The sequence below is a fragment of the Syngnathus typhle genome, unplaced genomic scaffold (assembly GCF_033458585.1).
Source record: "Syngnathus typhle isolate RoL2023-S1 ecotype Sweden unplaced genomic scaffold, RoL_Styp_1.0 HiC_scaffold_35, whole genome shotgun sequence".
Lineage (NCBI taxonomy): Eukaryota > Metazoa > Chordata > Actinopteri > Syngnathiformes > Syngnathidae > Syngnathus > Syngnathus typhle.
Window position 1 is genome coordinate 1,110,001 of NW_026871941.1, and position 20,000 is coordinate 1,130,000.

Below are 20,000 nucleotides of genomic sequence, written 5' to 3' on the forward strand. Positions count from 1 at the left end.
CGGCGGTGGTCCGGGGGAAAGGCGTCGGCCTCCCAGGCCCGAGCTGGGGGAACGTGCGATGACCCAGGCGGGAAGCTGCGCCCCGTCCGAGTCAGACTCGGTCGTTGCGGCCCGCTGAGGCTCGCTTCGTTTCCGTAAAGCGGGGGTCGGGGGCGCGGCGCTGTGCCGGCGACTTGCCCGCGCGAGGCGCGCGCGCCGAGGCCCAAGCGGGAAGCTGCGCCCCGTCCGAGTCAGACTCGGTCGTTGCGGCCCGCCGGTCTCGCGCTACGGCCAGGATGCGGAGTTTGATCGACACTGGTGGGAGCCGGGGGGTCGAAGGGGTTCCGGCCGCCCCGCCGTCCTCAGCGCCGCTGTCACCCAGACGGGAAGCTGCGCCCCGTCCGAGTCAGACTCGGTCGGTGCGGCCCGCTGTGGCCAGCTGGCAACTAGCTACGGAAGGGTACCGGCGCTCCCGACGAACCCGCCGGGGTGGCTGGTGACCAACGCTGCGTTCGGCGCTTATTGCTGTGACCGGGAGGGAAGCTGCGCCCCGTCCGAGTCAGACTCGGTCGTTGCGGCCCCCCCGAGCCCGCACGCCTCTCGCGGAAGGTCATACGCCACCGGCGGCACGAAAGACGCCTCCCGCAACGCGGTAGTCGGGAAAGGCTATTCGGATAGTCGAGCAGAGTTGCGACAACACATCCCGCGGTGCCGTCTGGTTAGGCAAGGGTTTGAGAAACAGCATTCGCGGTAGACCGGCGCGGCCGGCGGACACCCACGCGGCGTGCCGCAATCGGATCGCGCGCTCGGCCTCCGTTGATTTCCTCTAGGTGGGTGATTCGGGGCGTCTCGGTCTCGCTGCCGTTCGGTCGCGCCAAGGCCTGCGGGGGCGGCGCGTAGCGCACGCTCTCGCGGCGGCCGAGGCGCTAGAGTGCGACCCGCAAGTGGGGAGGAACCGTCCACCCAACGCCGGCGCGAGCCGGGGCCGGTGGGGGCCCTACCAAGGCGGGTCATGAGTGCCAGTCGGTCAGTTCGGGAGAAGGGGAGGGTACTCGGAGGCCCGCCGGGAGCAGACGGGGGTCCGGAAGCTGAGGGGGGTGAAGGACGGCGGCCGGGAGCAGACGGCCGTCCCCGGGAGGGGGTGTTCGTTCACGTGCGGACGCCGGGAGCAGGCGGCCGTCACGCGATTCTGCCAACCGTTCCTACCGGCCTGTGTTTAAGGAGGCGGCCGGTCCTCCGTCCTTGGATGGATAAGATTCGCAGATTTTCGCCCGGCCTGTGTTTAAGGAGGCGGCCGGTTCCCTCCTTCCTTCCTTTCTTGGATGTATAACATTCGCAGATTTTCGCCCGGCCGGTGGTTTAAGGAGGCGGCCGGTCCTCCCTCCTTGGATGTATAACATTCGCAGATTTTCGCCCGGCCTATGTTTAGTGAGGCGACCGGTCCTCCCTCCTTGGATGTATAACATTCGCATATTTTCGCCCGGCCGGTGGTTTAAGGAGGCGGCCGGTCCTCCCTCCTTGGATGTATAACATTCGCAGATTTTCGCCCGGCCGGTGGTTTAAGGAGGCGGCCGGTCCTCCCTCCTTGGATGTATAACATTCGCAGATTTTCGCCCGGCCTATGTTTAGTGAGGCGACCGGTCCTCCGTGGAGAGCGACCCGCAAGTGGGGAGGAACCGTCCACCCAACGCCGGCGCGAGCCGGGGCCGGTGGGGGCCCTACCAAGGCGGGTCTCATTGCCTGTCGGTCAGTTCGGGAGAAGGTGGGGGTACTCGGAGGCCCGCCGGGAGCAGACGGGGGTCCGGAAGGTGAGGGGGTGAAGGACGGCGGTCGGGAGCAGACGGCCGTCCCCGGGAGGGGGTGTTCGTTCACGTGCGGACGCCGGGAGCAGGCGGCCGTCACGCAATTCTGCCAACCGTTCCCACCGGCCTGTGTTTAAGGAGGCGGCCGGTCCTCCACGAGAAGAATTCTGCCAAACGTTCCACCGGCCTGTGTTTAAGGAGGCGGCCGGTCCTCCCCGTCGTTCCGCCGGCTTGTGTTTAAGGAGGCGGCCGGTCCTCCACGAGAAGAATTCTGCCAAACGTTCCACCGGCCTGTGTTTAAGGAGGCGGCCGGTCCTCCCCGTCGTTCCGCCGGCTTGTGTTTAAGGAGGCGGCCGGTCCTCCACTATTCCTTCCTTGGATGGAAAGCATGTAGCACTTTGAAAATTTTCGAGCACTGTGACACTTTGAAAATTTTCGAGAGTTTTTGTACTTAGAAAATTTTTCGCTCTTGCACTTCCAGAGTGCTTTGCGGTAGCTCCTAGGTTCGCTGTCCGAGCATGTGAACACTTTTTGGGGGGGAACACATCGCTAGAGACACCAGCCGCCTGGTTCTCGGGGCCAAAACTTGTGTTCCCCACACTCGTTCTGACTATATTTTGCGATTTGGGGGTAAAGGTAATGAGTACAGTGACTAGGGGGACCAACTCATCGTACTCTGGCGCACCAACAGACCAAAGCTGGTACTGCACTTACCCCTGGTACCCCAACGCCTGGTACCTGACGGGCGAGAGGCTGATTTTTCGCTATTTGCGGCCGACCGAGGGAACCAGACAAAGCGGACACTTTACGGCGCAAGAGCCGTTGGCACTTAGAAATTTTTCGACAAAGTTGGCGCGAGCTCCAGAAGGAGAGGCTGATTTTTCGCTATTTGTGGCCGACCGAGGGAACCAGGCAAAGCGGACACTTTACGGCGCAAGAGCCGTTGGCACTTAGAAATTTTTTGACAAAGTTGGCGCGAGCTCCAGAAGGAGAGGCTGATTTTTCGCTATTTGTGGCCGACCGAGGGAACCAGGCAAAGCGGACACTTTACGGCGCAAGAGCCGTTGGCACTTAGAAATTTTTTGACAAAGTTGGCGCGAGCTCCAGAAGGAGAGGCTGATTTTTCGCTATTTGTGGCCGACCGAGGGAACCAGGCAAAGCGGACACTTTACGGCGCAAGAGCCGTTGGCACTTAGAAAATATTCGCCAAAGTTGGCACGAGCTCCAGAAGGAGAGGCTGATTTTTCGCTATTTGTGGCCGACCGAGGGAACCAGACAAAGCGGACACATTACGGCGCAAGAGCCGTTGGCACTTAGAAAATATTCGCCAAAGTTGGCACGAGCTCCAGAAGGAGAGGCTGATTTTTCGCTATTTGTGGCCGACCGAGGGAACCAGACAAAGCGGACACTTTACGGCGCAAGAGCCGTTGGCACTTGCGCGAGCTCCAGAAGGAGAGGCTGATTTTTCGCTATTTGTGGCCGACCGAGGGAACCAGACAAAGCGGACACTTTACGGCGCAAGAGCCGTTGGCACTTAGAAAATATTCGCCAAAGTTGGCACGAGCTCCAGAAGGAGAGGCTGATTTTTCGCCGTTTGTGGCCGACCGAGGGAACCAGACAAAGCGGACACTTTACGGCGCAAGAGCCGTTGGCACTTAGGCGAGCTCCAGAAGGAGAGGCTGATTTTTCGCTATTTGTGGCCGACCGAGGGAACCAGGCAAAGCGGACACATTACGGCGCAAGAGCCGTTGGCACTTAGAAAATATTCGCCAAAGTTGGCACGAGCTCCAGAAGGAGAGGCTGATTTTTCGCTATTTGTGGCCGACCGAGGGAACCAGGCAAAGCGGACACTTTACGGCGCAAGAGCCGTTGGCACTTAGAAATTTTTTGACAAAGTTGGCGCGAGCTCCAGAAGGAGAGGCTGATTTTTCGCCGTTTGTGGCCGACCGAGGGAACCAGGCAAAGCGGACACATTACGGCGCAAGAGCCGTTGGCACTTAGGCGAGCTCCAGAAGGAGAGGCTGGTTTTTCGCTATTTGTGGCCGACCGAGGGAACCAGGCAAAGCGGACACATTACGGCGCAAGAGCCGTTGGCACTTAGGCGAGCTCCAGAAGGAGAGGCTGATTTTTCGCCGTTTGTGGCCGACCGAGGGAACCAGGCAAAGCGGACACATTACGGCGCAAGAGCCGTTGGCACTTAGGCGAGCTCCAGAAGGAGAGGCTGGTTTTTCGCTATTTGTGGCCGACCGAGGGAACCAGGCAAAGCGGACACATTACGGCGCAAGAGCCGTTGGCACTTAGGCGAGCTCCAGAAGGAGAGGCTGATTTTTCGCCGTTTGTGGCCGACCGAGGGAACCAGGCAAAGCGGACACATTACGGCGCAAGAGCCGTTGGCACTTAGGCGAGCTCCAGAAGGAGAGGCTGATTTTTCGCCGTTCGTGGCCGACCGAGGGAACCAGGCAAAGCGGACACATTACGGCGCAAGAGCCGTTGGCACTTAGAAAATATTCGCCAAAGTTGGCACGAGCTCCAGAATGAGAGGCTGATTTTTCGCCGTTTGTGGCCGACCGAGGGAACCAGGCAAAGCGGACACATTACGGCGCAAGAGCCGTTGGCACTTAGGCGAGCTCCAGAAGGAGAGGCTGATTTTTTCGCTATTTGTGGCCGACCGAGGGAACCAGGCAAAGCGGACACATTACGGCGCAAGAGCCGTTGGCACTTAGAAAATATTCGCCAAAGTTGGCACGAGCTCCAGAATGAGAGGCTGATTTTTCGCCGTTTGTGGCCGACCGAGGGAACCAGACAAAGCGGACACATTACGGCGCAAGAGCCGTTGGCACTTAGGCGAGCTCCAGAAGGAGAGGCTGATTTTTCGCTATTTGTGGCCGACCGAGGGAACCAGGCAAAGCGGACACTTTACGGCGCAAGAGCCGTTGGCACTTAGAAAATATTCGCCAAAGTTGGCACGAGCTCCAGAAGGAGAGGCTGATTTTTCGCCGTTTGTGGCCGACCGAGGGAACCAGACAAAGCGGACACATTACGGCGCAAGAGCCGTTGGCACTTAGGCGAGCTCCAGAAGGAGAGGCTGATTTTTCGCTATTTGTGGCCGACCGAGGGAACCAGGCAAAGCGGACACTTTACGGCGCAAGAGCCGTTGGCACTTAGAAAATATTCGCCAAAGTTGGCACGAGCTCCAGAAGGAGAGGCTGATTTTTCGCTATTTGTGGCCGACCGAGGGAACCAGGCAAAGCGGACACTTTACGGCGCAAGAGCCGTTGGCACTTAGAAATTTTTTGACAAAGTTGGCGCGAGCTCCAGAAGGAGAGGCTGGTTTTTCGCTATTTGTGGCCGACCGAGGGAACCAGGCAAAGCGGACACATTACGGCGCAAGAGCCGTTGGCACTTAGGCGAGCTCCAGAAGGAGAGGCTGATTTTTCGCCGTTTGTGGCCGACCGAGGGAACCAGGCAAAGCGGACACATTACGGCGCAAGAGCCGTTGGCACTTAGGCGAGCTCCAGAAGGAGAGGCTGGTTTTTCGCTATTTGTGGCCGACCGAGGGAACCAGGCAAAGCGGACACATTACGGCGCAAGAGCCGTTGGCACTTAGGCGAGCTCCAGAAGGAGAGGCTGATTTTTCGCCGTTTGTGGCCGACCGAGGGAACCAGGCAAAGCGGACACATTACGGCGCAAGAGCCGTTGGCACTTAGGCGAGCTCCAGAAGGAGAGGCTGATTTTTCGCCGTTCGTGGCCGACCGAGGGAACCAGGCAAAGCGGACACATTACGGCGCAAGAGCCGTTGGCACTTAGAAAATATTCGCCAAAGTTGGCACGAGCTCCAGAATGAGAGGCTGATTTTTCGCCGTTTGTGGCCGACCGAGGGAACCAGGCAAAGCGGACACATTACGGCGCAAGAGCCGTTGGCACTTAGGCGAGCTCCAGAAGGAGAGGCTGATTTTTTCGCTATTTGTGGCCGACCGAGGGAACCAGGCAAAGCGGACACATTACGGCGCAAGAGCCGTTGGCACTTAGAAAATATTCGCCAAAGTTGGCACGAGCTCCAGAATGAGAGGCTGATTTTTCGCCGTTTGTGGCCGACCGAGGGAACCAGACAAAGCGGACACATTACGGCGCAAGAGCCGTTGGCACTTAGGCGAGCTCCAGAAGGAGAGGCTGATTTTTCGCTATTTGTGGCCGACCGAGGGAACCAGGCAAAGCGGACACTTTACGGCGCAAGAGCCGTTGGCACTTAGAAAATATTCGCCAAAGTTGGCACGAGCTCCAGAAGGAGAGGCTGATTTTTCGCCGTTTGTGGCCGACCGAGGGAACCAGACAAAGCGGACACATTACGGCGCAAGAGCCGTTGGCACTTAGGCGAGCTCCAGAAGGAGAGGCTGATTTTTCGCTATTTGTGGCCGACCGAGGGAACCAGGCAAAGCGGACACTTTACGGCGCAAGAGCCGTTGGCACTTAGAAAATATTCGCCAAAGTTGGCACGAGCTCCAGAAGGAGAGGCTGATTTTTCGCTATTTGTGGCCGACCGAGGGAACCAGGCAAAGCGGACACTTTACGGCGCAAGAGCCGTTGGCACTTAGAAATTTTTTGACAAAGTTGGCGCGAGCTCCAGAAGGAGAGGCTGGTTTTTCGCTATTTGTGGCCGACCGAGGGAACCAGGCAAAGCGGACACATTACGGCGCAAGAGCCGTTGGCACTTAGGCGAGCTCCAGAAGGAGAGGCTGATTTTTCGCCGTTTGTGGCCGACCGAGGGAACCAGGCAAAGCGGACACATTACGGCGCAAGAGCCGTTGGCACTTAGGCGAGCTCCAGAAGGAGAGGCTGGTTTTTCGCTATTTGTGGCCGACCGAGGGAACCAGGCAAAGCGGACACATTACGGCGCAAGAGCCGTTGGCACTTAGGCGAGCTCCAGAAGGAGAGGCTGATTTTTCGCCGTTTGTGGCCGACCGAGGGAACCAGGCAAAGCGGACACATTACGGCGCAAGAGCCGTTGGCACTTAGGCGAGCTCCAGAAGGAGAGGCTGGTTTTTCGCTATTTGTGGCCGACCGAGGGAACCAGGCAAAGCGGACACATTACGGCGCAAGAGCCGTTGGCACTTAGGCGAGCTCCAGAAGGAGAGGCTGATTTTTCGCCGTTTGTGGCCGACCGAGGGAACCAGGCAAAGCGGACACATTACGGCGCAAGAGCCGTTGGCACTTAGGCGAGCTCCAGAAGGAGAGGCTGGTTTTTCGCTATTTGTGGCCGACCGAGGGAACCAGGCAAAGCGGACACATTACGGCGCAAGAGCCGTTGGCACTTAGGCGAGCTCCAGAAGGAGAGGCTGATTTTTCGCCGTTTGTGGCCGACCGAGGGAACCAGGCAAAGCGGACACATTACGGCGCAAGAGCCGTTGGCACTTAGGCGAGCTCCAGAAGGAGAGGCTGGTTTTTCGCTATTTGTGGCCGACCGAGGGAACCAGGCAAAGCGGACACATTACGGCGCAAGAGCCGTTGGCACTTAGGCGAGCTCCAGAAGGAGAGGCTGATTTTTCGCCGTTTGTGGCCGACCGAGGGAACCAGGCAAAGCGGACACATTACGGCGCAAGAGCCGTTGGCACTTAGGCGAGCTCCAGAAGGAGAGGCTGGTTTTTCGCTATTTGTGGCCGACCGAGGGAACCAGGCAAAGCGGACACATTACGGCGCAAGAGCCGTTGGCACTTAGGCGAGCTCCAGAAGGAGAGGCTGATTTTTCGCCGTTTGTGGCCGACCGAGGGAACCAGGCAAAGCGGACACATTACGGCGCAAGAGCCGTTGGCACTTAGGCGAGCTCCAGAAGGAGAGGCTGATTTTTCGCCGTTCGTGGCCGACCGAGGGAACCAGGCAAAGCGGACACATTACGGCGCAAGAGCCGTTGGCACTTAGAAAATATTCGCCAAAGTTGGCACGAGCTCCAGAATGAGAGGCTGATTTTTCGCCGTTTGTGGCCGACCGAGGGAACCAGGCAAAGCGGACACATTACGGCGCAAGAGCCGTTGGCACTTAGGCGAGCTCCAGAAGGAGAGGCTGATTTTTTCGCTATTTGTGGCCGACCGAGGGAACCAGGCAAAGCGGACACATTACGGCGCAAGAGCCGTTGGCACTTAGAAAATATTCGCCAAAGTTGGCACGAGCTCCAGAATGAGAGGCTGATTTTTCGCCGTTTGTGGCCGACCGAGGGAACCAGACAAAGCGGACACATTACGGCGCAAGAGCCGTTGGCACTTAGGCGAGCTCCAGAAGGAGAGGCTGATTTTTCGCTATTTGTGGCCGACCGAGGGAACCAGGCAAAGCGGACACTTTACGGCGCAAGAGCCGTTGGCACTTAGAAAATATTCGCCAAAGTTGGCACGAGCTCCAGAAGGAGAGGCTGATTTTTCGCCGTTTGTGGCCGACCGAGGGAACCAGACAAAGCGGACACATTACGGCGCAAGAGCCGTTGGCACTTAGGCGAGCTCCAGAAGGAGAGGCTGATTTTTCGCTATTTGTGGCCGACCGAGGGAACCAGGCAAAGCGGACACTTTACGGCGCAAGAGCCGTTGGCACTTAGAAAATATTCGCCAAAGTTGGCACGAGCTCCAGAAGGAGAGGCTGATTTTTCGCTATTTGTGGCCGACCGAGGGAACCAGGCAAAGCGGACACTTTACGGCGCAAGAGCCGTTGGCACTTAGAAATTTTTTGACAAAGTTGGCGCGAGCTCCAGAAGGAGAGGCTGGTTTTTCGCTATTTGTGGCCGACCGAGGGAACCAGGCAAAGCGGACACATTACGGCGCAAGAGCCGTTGGCACTTAGGCGAGCTCCAGAAGGAGAGGCTGATTTTTCGCCGTTTGTGGCCGACCGAGGGAACCAGGCAAAGCGGACACATTACGGCGCAAGAGCCGTTGGCACTTAGGCGAGCTCCAGAAGGAGAGGCTGGTTTTTCGCTATTTGTGGCCGACCGAGGGAACCAGGCAAAGCGGACACATTACGGCGCAAGAGCCGTTGGCACTTAGGCGAGCTCCAGAAGGAGAGGCTGATTTTTCGCCGTTTGTGGCCGACCGAGGGAACCAGGCAAAGCGGACACATTACGGCGCAAGAGCCGTTGGCACTTAGGCGAGCTCCAGAAGGAGAGGCTGATTTTTCGCCGTTCGTGGCCGACCGAGGGAACCAGGCAAAGCGGACACATTACGGCGCAAGAGCCGTTGGCACTTAGAAAATATTCGCCAAAGTTGGCACGAGCTCCAGAATGAGAGGCTGATTTTTCGCCGTTTGTGGCCGACCGAGGGAACCAGGCAAAGCGGACACATTACGGCGCAAGAGCCGTTGGCACTTAGGCGAGCTCCAGAAGGAGAGGCTGATTTTTTCGCTATTTGTGGCCGACCGAGGGAACCAGGCAAAGCGGACACATTACGGCGCAAGAGCCGTTGGCACTTAGAAAATATTCGCCAAAGTTGGCACGAGCTCCAGAATGAGAGGCTGATTTTTCGCCGTTTGTGGCCGACCGAGGGAACCAGACAAAGCGGACACATTACGGCGCAAGAGCCGTTGGCACTTAGGCGAGCTCCAGAAGGAGAGGCTGATTTTTCGCTATTTGTGGCCGACCGAGGGAACCAGGCAAAGCGGACACTTTACGGCGCAAGAGCCGTTGGCACTTAGAAAATATTCGCCAAAGTTGGCACGAGCTCCAGAAGGAGAGGCTGATTTTTCGCCGTTTGTGGCCGACCGAGGGAACCAGACAAAGCGGACACATTACGGCGCAAGAGCCGTTGGCACTTAGGCGAGCTCCAGAAGGAGAGGCTGATTTTTCGCTATTTGTGGCCGACCGAGGGAACCAGGCAAAGCGGACACTTTACGGCGCAAGAGCCGTTGGCACTTAGAAAATATTCTGAAATTCTCACCGACCTCCGTGGTGGAGAGGCCGAATTTTCGACATTCGTGGCCGACCGGGGAACCGTCGCCACTCGGACAACTTGTGCGGCAGCCCTCGGTGATTTTAGGACCGCTTTTTCACCCTCGCTGTCCGACCGGAGAACCGTCGTAGCTCGGACAGTTCGTGTGCCAGCATTCTGCATATACGTTCTGACTATATTTTGCGATTAGGGGGTAAAGGTAATGAGTACAGTGACTAGGGGGACCAACTCATCGTACTCTGGCGCACCAACACGCCAAGGTTGGTACTGCACTTAGGCTGATTTTTGCGCTATTCGCGGCCGACCGGGGAACCAGCGCGGAGCGGACACATTACGGCGAATGAGCCGTTGGCACTTAGAAAATTTTTGAGCTTTTTTCGAACTTCCGTGAGGCTGATTTTGCGCTATTCGCGGCCGACCGGGGAACCAGCGCGGAGCGGACACATTACGGCGAATGAGCCGTTGGCACTTAGAAAATTTTTGAGCTTTTTTCGAACTTCCGTGAGGCTGATTTTGCGCTATTCGCGGCCGACCGGGGAACCAGCGCGGAGCGGACACATTACGGCGAATGAGCCGTTGGCACTTAGAAAATTTTTGAGCTTTTTTCGGACTTCCGTGTGGAGCTTTGGGGCCGTTCCGCCTAACTTTTTATGCCCGATTAGGCTTCCAGGGAGGCGGCTAAGCATTATTGACCAATCATGGAGCTTTTTTCGGACTTCCGTGTGGAGCTTTGGGGCCGTTCCGCCTAACTTTTTATGCCCGATTAGGCTTCCAGGGAGGCGGCTAAGCATTATTGACCAATCATGGAGCTTTTTTGGGACTTCCGTGTGGAGCTTTGGGGCCGTTCCGCCTAACTTTTTATGCCCGATTAGGCTTCCAGGGAGGCGGCTAAGCATTATTGACCAATCATGGAGCTTTTTTGGGACTTCCGTGTGGAGCTTTGGAGCCGTTCCGCCTAACTTTTTATGCCCGATTAGGCTTCCAGGGAGGCGGCTAAGCATTATTGACCAATCATGGAGCTTTTTTGGGACTTCCGTGTGGAGCTTTGGGGCCGTTCCGCCTAGCTTTTTATGCCCGATTAGGCTTCCAGGGAGGCGGCTAAGCATTATTGACCAATCATGGAGCTTTTTTGGGACTTCCGTGTGGAGCTTTGGGGCCGTTCCGCCTAGCTTTTTATGCCCGATTAGGCTTCCAGGGAGGCGGCTAAGCATTATTGACCAATCATGGAGCTTTTTTGGGACTTCCGTGTGGAGCTTTGGGGCCGTTCCGCCTAGCTTTTTATGCCCGATTAGGCTTCCAGGGAGGCGGCTAAGCATTATTGACCAATCATGGAGCTTTTTTGGGACTTCCGTGTGGAGCTTTGGGGCCGTTCCGCCTAGCTTTTTATGCCCGATTAGGCTTCCAGGGAGGCGGCTAAGCATTATTGACCAATCATGGAGCTTTTTTGGGACTTCCGTGTGGAGCTTTGGGGCCGTTCCGCCTAGCTTTTTATGCCCGATTAGGCTTCCAGGGAGGCGGCTAAGCATTATTGACCAATCATGGAGCTTTTTTGGGACTTCCGTGTGGAGCTTTGGGGCCGTTCCGCCTAGCTTTTTATGCCCGATTAGGCTTCCAGGGAGGCGGCTAAGCATTATTGACCAATCATGGAGCTTTTTTGGGACTTCCGTGTGGAGCTTTGGGGCCGTTCCGCCTAGCTTTTTATGCCCGATTAGGCTTCCAGGGAGGCGGCTAAGCATTATTGACCAATCATGGAGCTTTTTTGGGACTTCCGTGTGGAGCTTTGGGGCCGTTCCGCCTAGCTTTTTATGCCCGATTAGGCTTCCAGGGAGGCGGCTAAGCATTATTGACCAATCATGGAGCTTTTTTGGGACTTCCGTGTGGAGCTTTGGGGCCGTTCCGCCTAGCTTTTTATGCCCGATTAGGCTTCCAGGGAGGCGGCTAAGCATTATTGACCAATCATGGAGCTTTTTTGGGACTTCCGTGTGGAGCTTTGGAGCCGTTCCGCCTAACTTTTTATGCCCGATTAGGCTTCCAGGGAGGCGGCTAAGCATTATTGACCAATCATGGAGCTTTTTTGGGACTTCCGTGTGGAGCTTTGGGGCCGTTCCGCCTAGCTTTTTATGCCCGATTAGGCTTCCAGGGAGGCGGCTAAGCATTATTGACCAATCATGGAGCTTTTTTGGGACTTCCGTGTGGAGCTTTGGGGCCGTTCCGCCTAGCTTTTTATGCCCGATTAGGCTTCCAGGGAGGCGGCTAAGCATTATTGACCAATCATGGAGCTTTTTTGGGACTTCCGTGTGGAGCTTTGGGGCCGTTCCGCCTAGCTTTTTATGCCCGATTAGGCTTCCAGGGAGGCGGCTAAGCATTATTGACCAATCATGGAGCTTTTTTGGGACTTCCGTGTGGAGCTTTGGGGCCGTTCCGCCTAGCTTTTTATGCCCGATTAGGCTTCCAGGGAGGCGGCTAAGCATTATTGACCAATCATGGAGCTTTTTTGGGACTTCCGTGTGGAGCTTTGGGGCCGTTCCGCCTAGCTTTTTATGCCCGATTAGGCTTCCAGGGAGGCGGCTAAGCATTATTGACCAATCATGGAGCTTTTTTGGGACTTCCGTGTGGAGCTTTGGGGCCGTTCCGCCTAGCTTTTTATGCCCGATTAGGCTTCCAGGGAGGCGGCTAAGCATTATTGACCAATCATGGAGCTTTTTTGGGACTTCCGTGTGGAGCTTTGGGGCCGTTCCGCCTAGCTTTTTATGCCCGATTAGGCTTCCAGGGAGGCGGCTAAGCATTATTGACCAATCATGGAGCTTTTTTGGGACTTCCGTGTGGAGCTTTGGGGCCGTTCCGCCTAGCTTTTTATGCCCGATTAGGCTTCCAGGGAGGCGGCTAAGCATTATTGACCAATCATGGAGCTTTTTTGGGACTTCCGTGTGGAGCTTTGGGGCCGTTCCGCCTAGCTTTTTATGCCCGATTAGGCTTCCAGGGAGGCGGCTAAGCATTATTGACCAATCATGGAGCTTTTTTGGGACTTCCAGCCGGTGCTTTGGGGGCCTTCCCCCTCACTTTCTACGCCCGATTGGGCTTCCAGGGACGCGGCTAAGCATTTTTAACAGAAATGGAGCTTTTTGCGGAGCTCCAGCCGGTGCCACCGGCAGGCCGTGCACGCGGACGAGATGACCGAAAGAAGCTCCAGGAGAGCGGATGGACGCTTTTTAAGCACCGAGGCGGAGATCGCGGAGCTTTAATAGACTTCCAGCGGGCCCAAAGCGGCCAGGCAGACGGCGCAGCGCGACCTGGTACCTCGCACGGGACGCATCGCCCCCCCCGCGCACAGTTCCAGGGGGCCGGGATGACGTTTCAAAGCTGCCGCTGCAGCTGCGGCGGGGAGTGGCCTCCCTCCGGTGGACACGACGAGTAAATGACACCGGCCGCTGACGCAAACCCACGCCGGACAGGAGAGCTCAAAAGCCGGGTAACATTTCAAGGAAGACCCCCCCTGCGCAGACCTCCACTAGGCCGGGATGACTGTTCAGCTGTGGCGGGGAGTGGCCTCCCTCCGGTCGGCACGACGAGTAAATGACACCGGCCGCTGACGCAAACCCACGCCGGACAGGAGAGCTCAAAAGCCGGGTAACATTTCAAGGAAGACCCCCCCTGCGCAGACCTCCACTAGGCCGGGATGACTGTTCAGCTGTGGCGGGGAGTGGCCTCCCTCCGGTCGGCACGACGAGTAAATGACACCGGCCGCTGACGCAAACCCACGCCGGACAGGAGAGCTCAAAAGCCGGGTAACATTTCAAGGAAGACCCCCCCTGCGCAGACCTCCACTAGGCCGGGATGACTGTTCAGCTGTGGCGGGGAGTGGCCTCCCTCCGGTCGGCACGACGAGTAAATGACACCGGCCGCTGACGCAAACCCACGCCGGACAGGAGAGCTCAAAAGCCGGGTAACATTTCAAGGAAGACCCCCCCTGCGCAGACCTCCACTAGGCCGGGATGACTGTTCAGCTGCGGCGGGGAGTGGCCTCCCTCCGGTCGGCACGACGAGTAAATGACACCGGCCGCTGACGCAAACCCACGCCGGACAGGAGAGCTCAAAAGCCGGGTAACATTTCAAGGAAGACCCCCCCTGCGCAGACCTCCACTAGGCCGGGATGACTGTTCAGCTGTGGCGGGGAGTGGCCTCCCTCCGGTCGGCACGACGAGTAAATGACACCGGCCGCTGACGCAAACCCACGCCGGACAGGAGAGCTCAAAAGCCGGGTAACATTTCAAGGAAGACCCCCCCTGCGCAGACCTCCACTAGGCCGGGATGACTGTTCAGCTGCGGCGGGGAGTGGCCTCCCTCCGGTCGGCACGACGAGTAAAGCTATTTAGGAAAATCTGAGATAAATATCACTTGCATAATAATTTGGAACACGGTCCCGTGTTCCAAATTATTATGCAAAATGTATTTAGACACCAGCAATCGCACTTAGATTTGTTTCTTTTTTCTTTCTTTTAGCTTCCATAATGTTACCGGGCGCTGACGCAAACCCACGCCCGGCAGGAGAGCTCAAAAGCCGGGTAACATTTCAAGGAAGCTATTTAGGAAAATCTGAGATAAATATCCTTTGCATAATAATTTGGAACACGGTCCCGTGTTCCAAATTATTATGCAAAATGTATTTAAGTGTCATAAAGATTACATTTTTTGTTTTTCAAGTACTGAAATCACCCTCAGTCATGGTACAGTCCATGGTAGTCTGCCAGGTGAGCGCAATTGTAGTAATTAACAAGTCTATTTAAGTTCCGCGTTTTTAAGCGTTCGGCCATTTCGTTCAACCATGGGGAGGAAAAAGGATCTCTCTGCTGTCGAGAAGCGTGAAATCGTTCGATGCCTTGGACAAGGTATGCAGACATTCGATATTGCACGAAAGCTTAAGCGCGACCATCGAACTTTGAAGAAATTCGTCGCTGATTCGGAGCAAACGCGCGTTCGTGCAGACAAAGGCACGACAAGGAAGGTTTCTGCAAGACAAACAAATCGAATCAAGAGGGCGGCTGCAAGCATGCCACTAAAGACGAGCAAACAAATATTCGACGCTGCTGGTGCCAGTGAAGTCCCACGAACGACGAGGTGCAGGATCCTCCAGAGGCTTGCAGTTGTGCGGAAACCCTCCATTCGGCCACCCCTGAACAACGCGAACAAGCAGAAACGGCTGCAGTGGGCCCAGACTTACATGAAGACAAATTTTCAGACAGTCCTGTTCACCGACGAGTGCCGTGCCACCTTGGATGGGCCAGGTAGGGTTTTTTAAGTTTTTCCTTGCACTTTTGAGAGCTCAGGGGATGCTTTGAGAATAATTGTCAATTTCTGTCAATGTGAAGCCCTTTGAGACTGCTTGTGATTTAGGGCTATACAAATAAACTTGATTTGACTTGACTTTACAGATGGATGGAGTCGTGGATGGTTGGTGGACGGCCACGATAGCCCAACAAGGCTGCGGCGTCAGCAGGGAGGTGGCGGAGTGATGTTTTGGGCCGGAATCATGGGGAGAGAGCTGCTTGGCCCCTTTAGGGTCCCTGAAGGCGTCAAAATTACGTCTGTTAACTACGTGGAATTTCTGACTCAACACTTCTGTCCATGGTACAACAGGAAGAACCGTGCTTTCCGTCAAAAGATCATCTTCATGCATGACAATGCACCGTCTCATGCTGCAAGAAATACGTCAACGTCTTTGGCATCTATGGGAATAAAGGGAGAGAAACTGATGGTGTGGCCCCCATGCTCCCCTGACCTCAATCCTATTGAAAACTTGTGGAGCATCGTCAAGCAGAAAATCTACGAAGGTGGGAGGCAGTTCAATTCCAAAGAGCAGCTCTGGCAGGCTATTCTTAGATCCTGCCAAGAAATTCAACCAGAAACTGTACAAAAACTCACAAGTTCAGTGGATGGAAGAATCGTGAAGCTGCTGTTGAACAAAGGGTCCTATGTTAAAATGTAACTTTGTTTTTTATTGAAATAAAGGGTCCTATGTTAAAATGTAACTTGTTTGTCTTTTCTTTGAAATAGCTTTTGATTTCAGTAAATATGACCTCCTAATGCTGTAAATTCTTAAGATGGGCATTTCAGTTCATAAAAACCTATAAAATGTTATAAAACTCTGTTGTGCGTAATAATGTGGAACAGTGCATTTTAAGTTTTTTATTTTTTAAAAATTCTGTGATCATTCGGAGGTTTGTTCAATAAAATTAGAATTCATCAAAATAATGGTTGATGACTTGAAAATTATGCTGACTCATTTTGCATCGACTATTTAGGAAAATCTGAGATAAATGTCACTTGCATAATAATTTGGAACACGGTGTAAGTGCGATTGCTGGTGTATTTACTCGTCGTGTCCACCGGAGGACGGCAAATCCCCGCCGCAGCTGCAGCGGCAGCGCTTAAATGTCTTCCCGGCCGCCTGGAACTCTGCACGGGGCGTGTTTCGTCCCGCGCAGCGGTACCAGATCGCGCTGCGCCGTCAGCCGAGCCGCGCGCGGTCCGCTGGAAGTCTACACTGTGTTCCAAATTATTATGCAAATTGTATTTATGTGTCATAAAGATTACATTTTTTGTTTTTCAATTAAACTCATGGATGGTATTACGTGTCAGGGCTCTTTGGATCACTGAGATCAATCTCAGACACCGGGGATCATTACCGGCCAGTTGAGCCCAAATTAAGGAAAAACTACTTAAGAATGGTGTTCCACATTATTAAGCAGATAATTTGAAGTTCGCTTTGAGCAGTGGCGGACGCCAACCCACGACCGGTGGGAGAGCTCGGAGGGCGGATGGGCTTTCAAGGAAGCCCCCCAGGCCGGTCCCACTCGCACTTAGAATTTTTTTTTTTTTTGGCTTCCATAATGTACCGGGCGCGGACGCGAAACCCACGCCGGGCAGGAGAGCTCGAAAGGCGGCTAAGCATTCAAGGAAGCACCGTCTGGAGCTTCAGAGCCGTTCCGCCTGACTTTTAACGTAGAGTACCGGGCGCAAACCACTAACTCAAGCCCGGCATGGCAGCTCGAAAGGCGGCTAAGCATTCAAGGAAGCACCGTCTGGAGCTTCAGAGCCGTTCCGCCTGACTTTTAACGTAGAGTACCGGGCGCAAACCACTAACTCAAGCCCGGCATGGCAGCTCGAAAGGCGGCTAAGCATTCAAGGAAGCACCGTCTGGAGCTTCAGAGCCGTTCCGCCTGACTTTTAACGTAGAGTACCGGGCGCAAACCACTAACTCAAGCCCGGCATGGCAGCTCGAAAGGCGGCTAAGCATTCAAGGAAGCACCGTCTGGAGCTTCAGAGCCGTTCCGCCTGACTTTTAACGTAGAGTACCGGGCGCAAACCACTAACTCAAGCCCGGCATGGCAGCTCGAAAGGCGGCTAAGCATTCAAGGAAGCACCGTCTGGAGCTTCAGAGCCGTTCCGCCTGACTTTTAACGTAGAGTACCGGGCGCAAACCACTAACTCAAGCCCGGCATGGCAGCTCGAAAGGCGGCTAAGCATTCAAGGAAGCACCGTCTGGAGCTTCAGAGCCGTTCCGCCTGACTTTTAACGTAGAGTACCGGGCGCAAACCACTAACTCAAGCCCGGCATGGCAGCTCGAAAGGCGGCTAAGCATTCAAGGAAGCACCGTCTGGAGCTTCAGAGCCGTTCCGCCTGACTTTTAACGTAGAGTACCGGGCGCAAACCACTAACTCAAGCCCGGCATGGCAGCTCGAAAGGCGGCTAAGCATTCAAGGAAGCACCGTCTGGAGCTTCAGAGCCGTTCCGCCTGACTTTTAACGTAGAGTACCGGGCGCAAACCACTAACTCAAGCCCGGCATGGCAGCTCGAAAGGCGGCTAAGCATTCAAGGAAGCACCGTCTGGAGCTTCAGAGCCGTTCCGCCTGACTTTTAACGTAGAGTACCGGGCGCAAACCACTAACTCAAGCCCGGCATGGCAGCTCGAAAGGCGGCTAAGCATTCAAGGAAGCACCGTCTGGAGCTTCAGAGCCGTTCCGCCTGACTTTTAACGTAGAGTACCGGGCGCAAACCACTAACTCAAGCCCGGCATGGCAGCTCGAAAGGCGGCTAAGCATTCAAGGAAGCACCGTCTGGAGCTTCAGAGCCGTTCCGCCTGACTTTTAACGTAGAGTACCGGGCGCAAACCACTAACTCAAGCCCGGCATGGCAGCTCGAAAGGCGGCTAAGCATTCAAGGAAGCACCGTCTGGAGCTTCAGAGCCGTTCCGCCTGACTTTTAACGTAGAGTACCGGGCGCAAACCACTAACTCAAGCCCGGCATGGCAGCTCGAAAGGCGGCTAAGCATTCAAGGAAGCACCGTCTGGAGCTTCAGAGCCGTTCCGCCTGACTTTTAACGTAGAGTACCGGGCGCAAACCACTAACTCAAGCCCGGCATGGCAGCTCGAAAGGCGGCTAAGCATTCAAGGAAGCACCGTCTGGAGCTTCAGAGCCGTTCCGCCTGACTTTTAACGTAGAGTACCGGGCGCAAACCACTAACTCAAGCCCGGCATGGCAGCTCGAAAGGCGGCTAAGCATTCAAGGAAGCACCGTCTGGAGCTTCAGAGCCGTTCCGCCTGACTTTTAACGTAGAGTACCGGGCGCAAACCACTAACTCAAGCCCGGCATGGCAGCTCGAAAGGCGGCTAAGCATTCAAGGAAGCACCGTCTGGAGCTTCAGAGCCGTTCCGCCTGACTTTTAACGTAGAGTACCGGGCGCAAACCACTAACTCAAGCCCGGCATGGCAGCTCGAAAGGCGGCTAAGCATTCAAGGAAGCGACGCCGGCCGGTCCGCGGGCCAAATAGGGTCCAGTAAAGTACCGGGCGCGGCCACTAACGCCTTGTGGCGGTCGCCTTGTGGCGGTCGGGGGGTGGCGGTCGGGGCTGGCGCTTGGGGCCGGTGGCGGTCGCCTTGTGGCGGTCGCCTTGTGGCGGTCGGGGGGTGGCGGTCGGGGCTGGCGCTTGGGGCCAGTGGCGGTCGCCTTGTGGCGGTCGCCTTGTGGCGGTCGCCTTGTGGCGGTCGCCTTGTGGCGGTCGCCTTGTGGCGGTCGCCTTGTGGCGGTCGGGGGGTGGCGGTCGGGGCTGGCGCTTGGGGCCAGTGGCGGTCGCCTTGTGGCGGTCGCCTTGTGGCGGTCGCCTTGTGGCGGTCGCCTTGTGGCGGTCGCCTTGTGGCGGTCGGGGGGTGGCGGTCGGGGCTGGCGCTTGGGGCCGGTGGCGGTCGCCTTGTGGCGGTCGCCTTGTGGCGGTCGCCTTGTGGCGGTCGCCTTGTGGCGGTCGCCTTGTGGCGGTCGGGGGGTGGCGGTCGGGGCTGGCGCTTGGGGCCGGTGGCGGTCGCCTTGTGGCGGTCGCCTTGTGGCGGTCGGGGGGTGGCGGTCGGGGCTGGCGCTTGGGGCCAGTGGCGGTCGCCTTGTGGCGGTCGCCTTGTGGCGGTCGCCTTGTGGCGGTCGCCTTGTGGCGGTCGCCTTGTGGCGGTCGCCTTGTGGCGGTCGGGGGGTGGCGGTCGGGGCTGGCGCTTGGGGCCAGTGGCGGTCGCCTTGTGGCGGTCGCCTTGTGGCGGTCGCCTTGTGGCGGTCGCCTTGTGGCGGTCGCCTTGTGGCGGTCGGGGGGTGGCGGTCGGGGCTGGCGCTTGGGGCTGGCGTCCGCCAATAGTGGTTTAATTTCGGGAGGAAGATTGATTTTCGTCCCAAGCCCGCCGCTGGAGAAAATTTTAGGTACCAGGAGTGGATTTTTTTTGTCCACTCAGGAGGGGGACGTTGGCTGGTTTGGTGTCCGGGGGAAAGTGCTCTTTTCTCGGCCAGGAGAAAGATTAGACTCCCAGCCCGCCGCTGGAGAAAATTCTAGGTACCAGGAGTGGATTTTTTTTGTCCACTCAGGAGGGGGACGTGCTTTGTTGTCCGGGGGAAAGTGCTCTTTTCTCGGCCAGGAGAAAGATTAGACTCCCAGCCCGCCGCTGGAGAAAATCTTAGGTACCAGGAGTGGATTTTTTTTGTCCACTCAGGAGGGGGACGTGCTTTGTTGTCCGGGGAGAGTGCCTGGTCCCCGGACCAGCCTCTTAGGCGCGCCCGCTGTCATTCTCCGGAGATTAAGTTATACTAAGGGGAGGCTGCCTCCTCCCGCCTGCTGCCCGAGGATGCTGCCTCATCCCCGGACTGGCCTCTTGCGCGCGCCCGCTGTCATTCTCCGGAGACTAAGTTATACTAAGGGGAGGCTGCCTCCTCCCGCCTGCTGCCCGAGGATGCTGCCTCATCCCCGGACTGGCCTCTTGCGCGCGCCCGCTGTCAT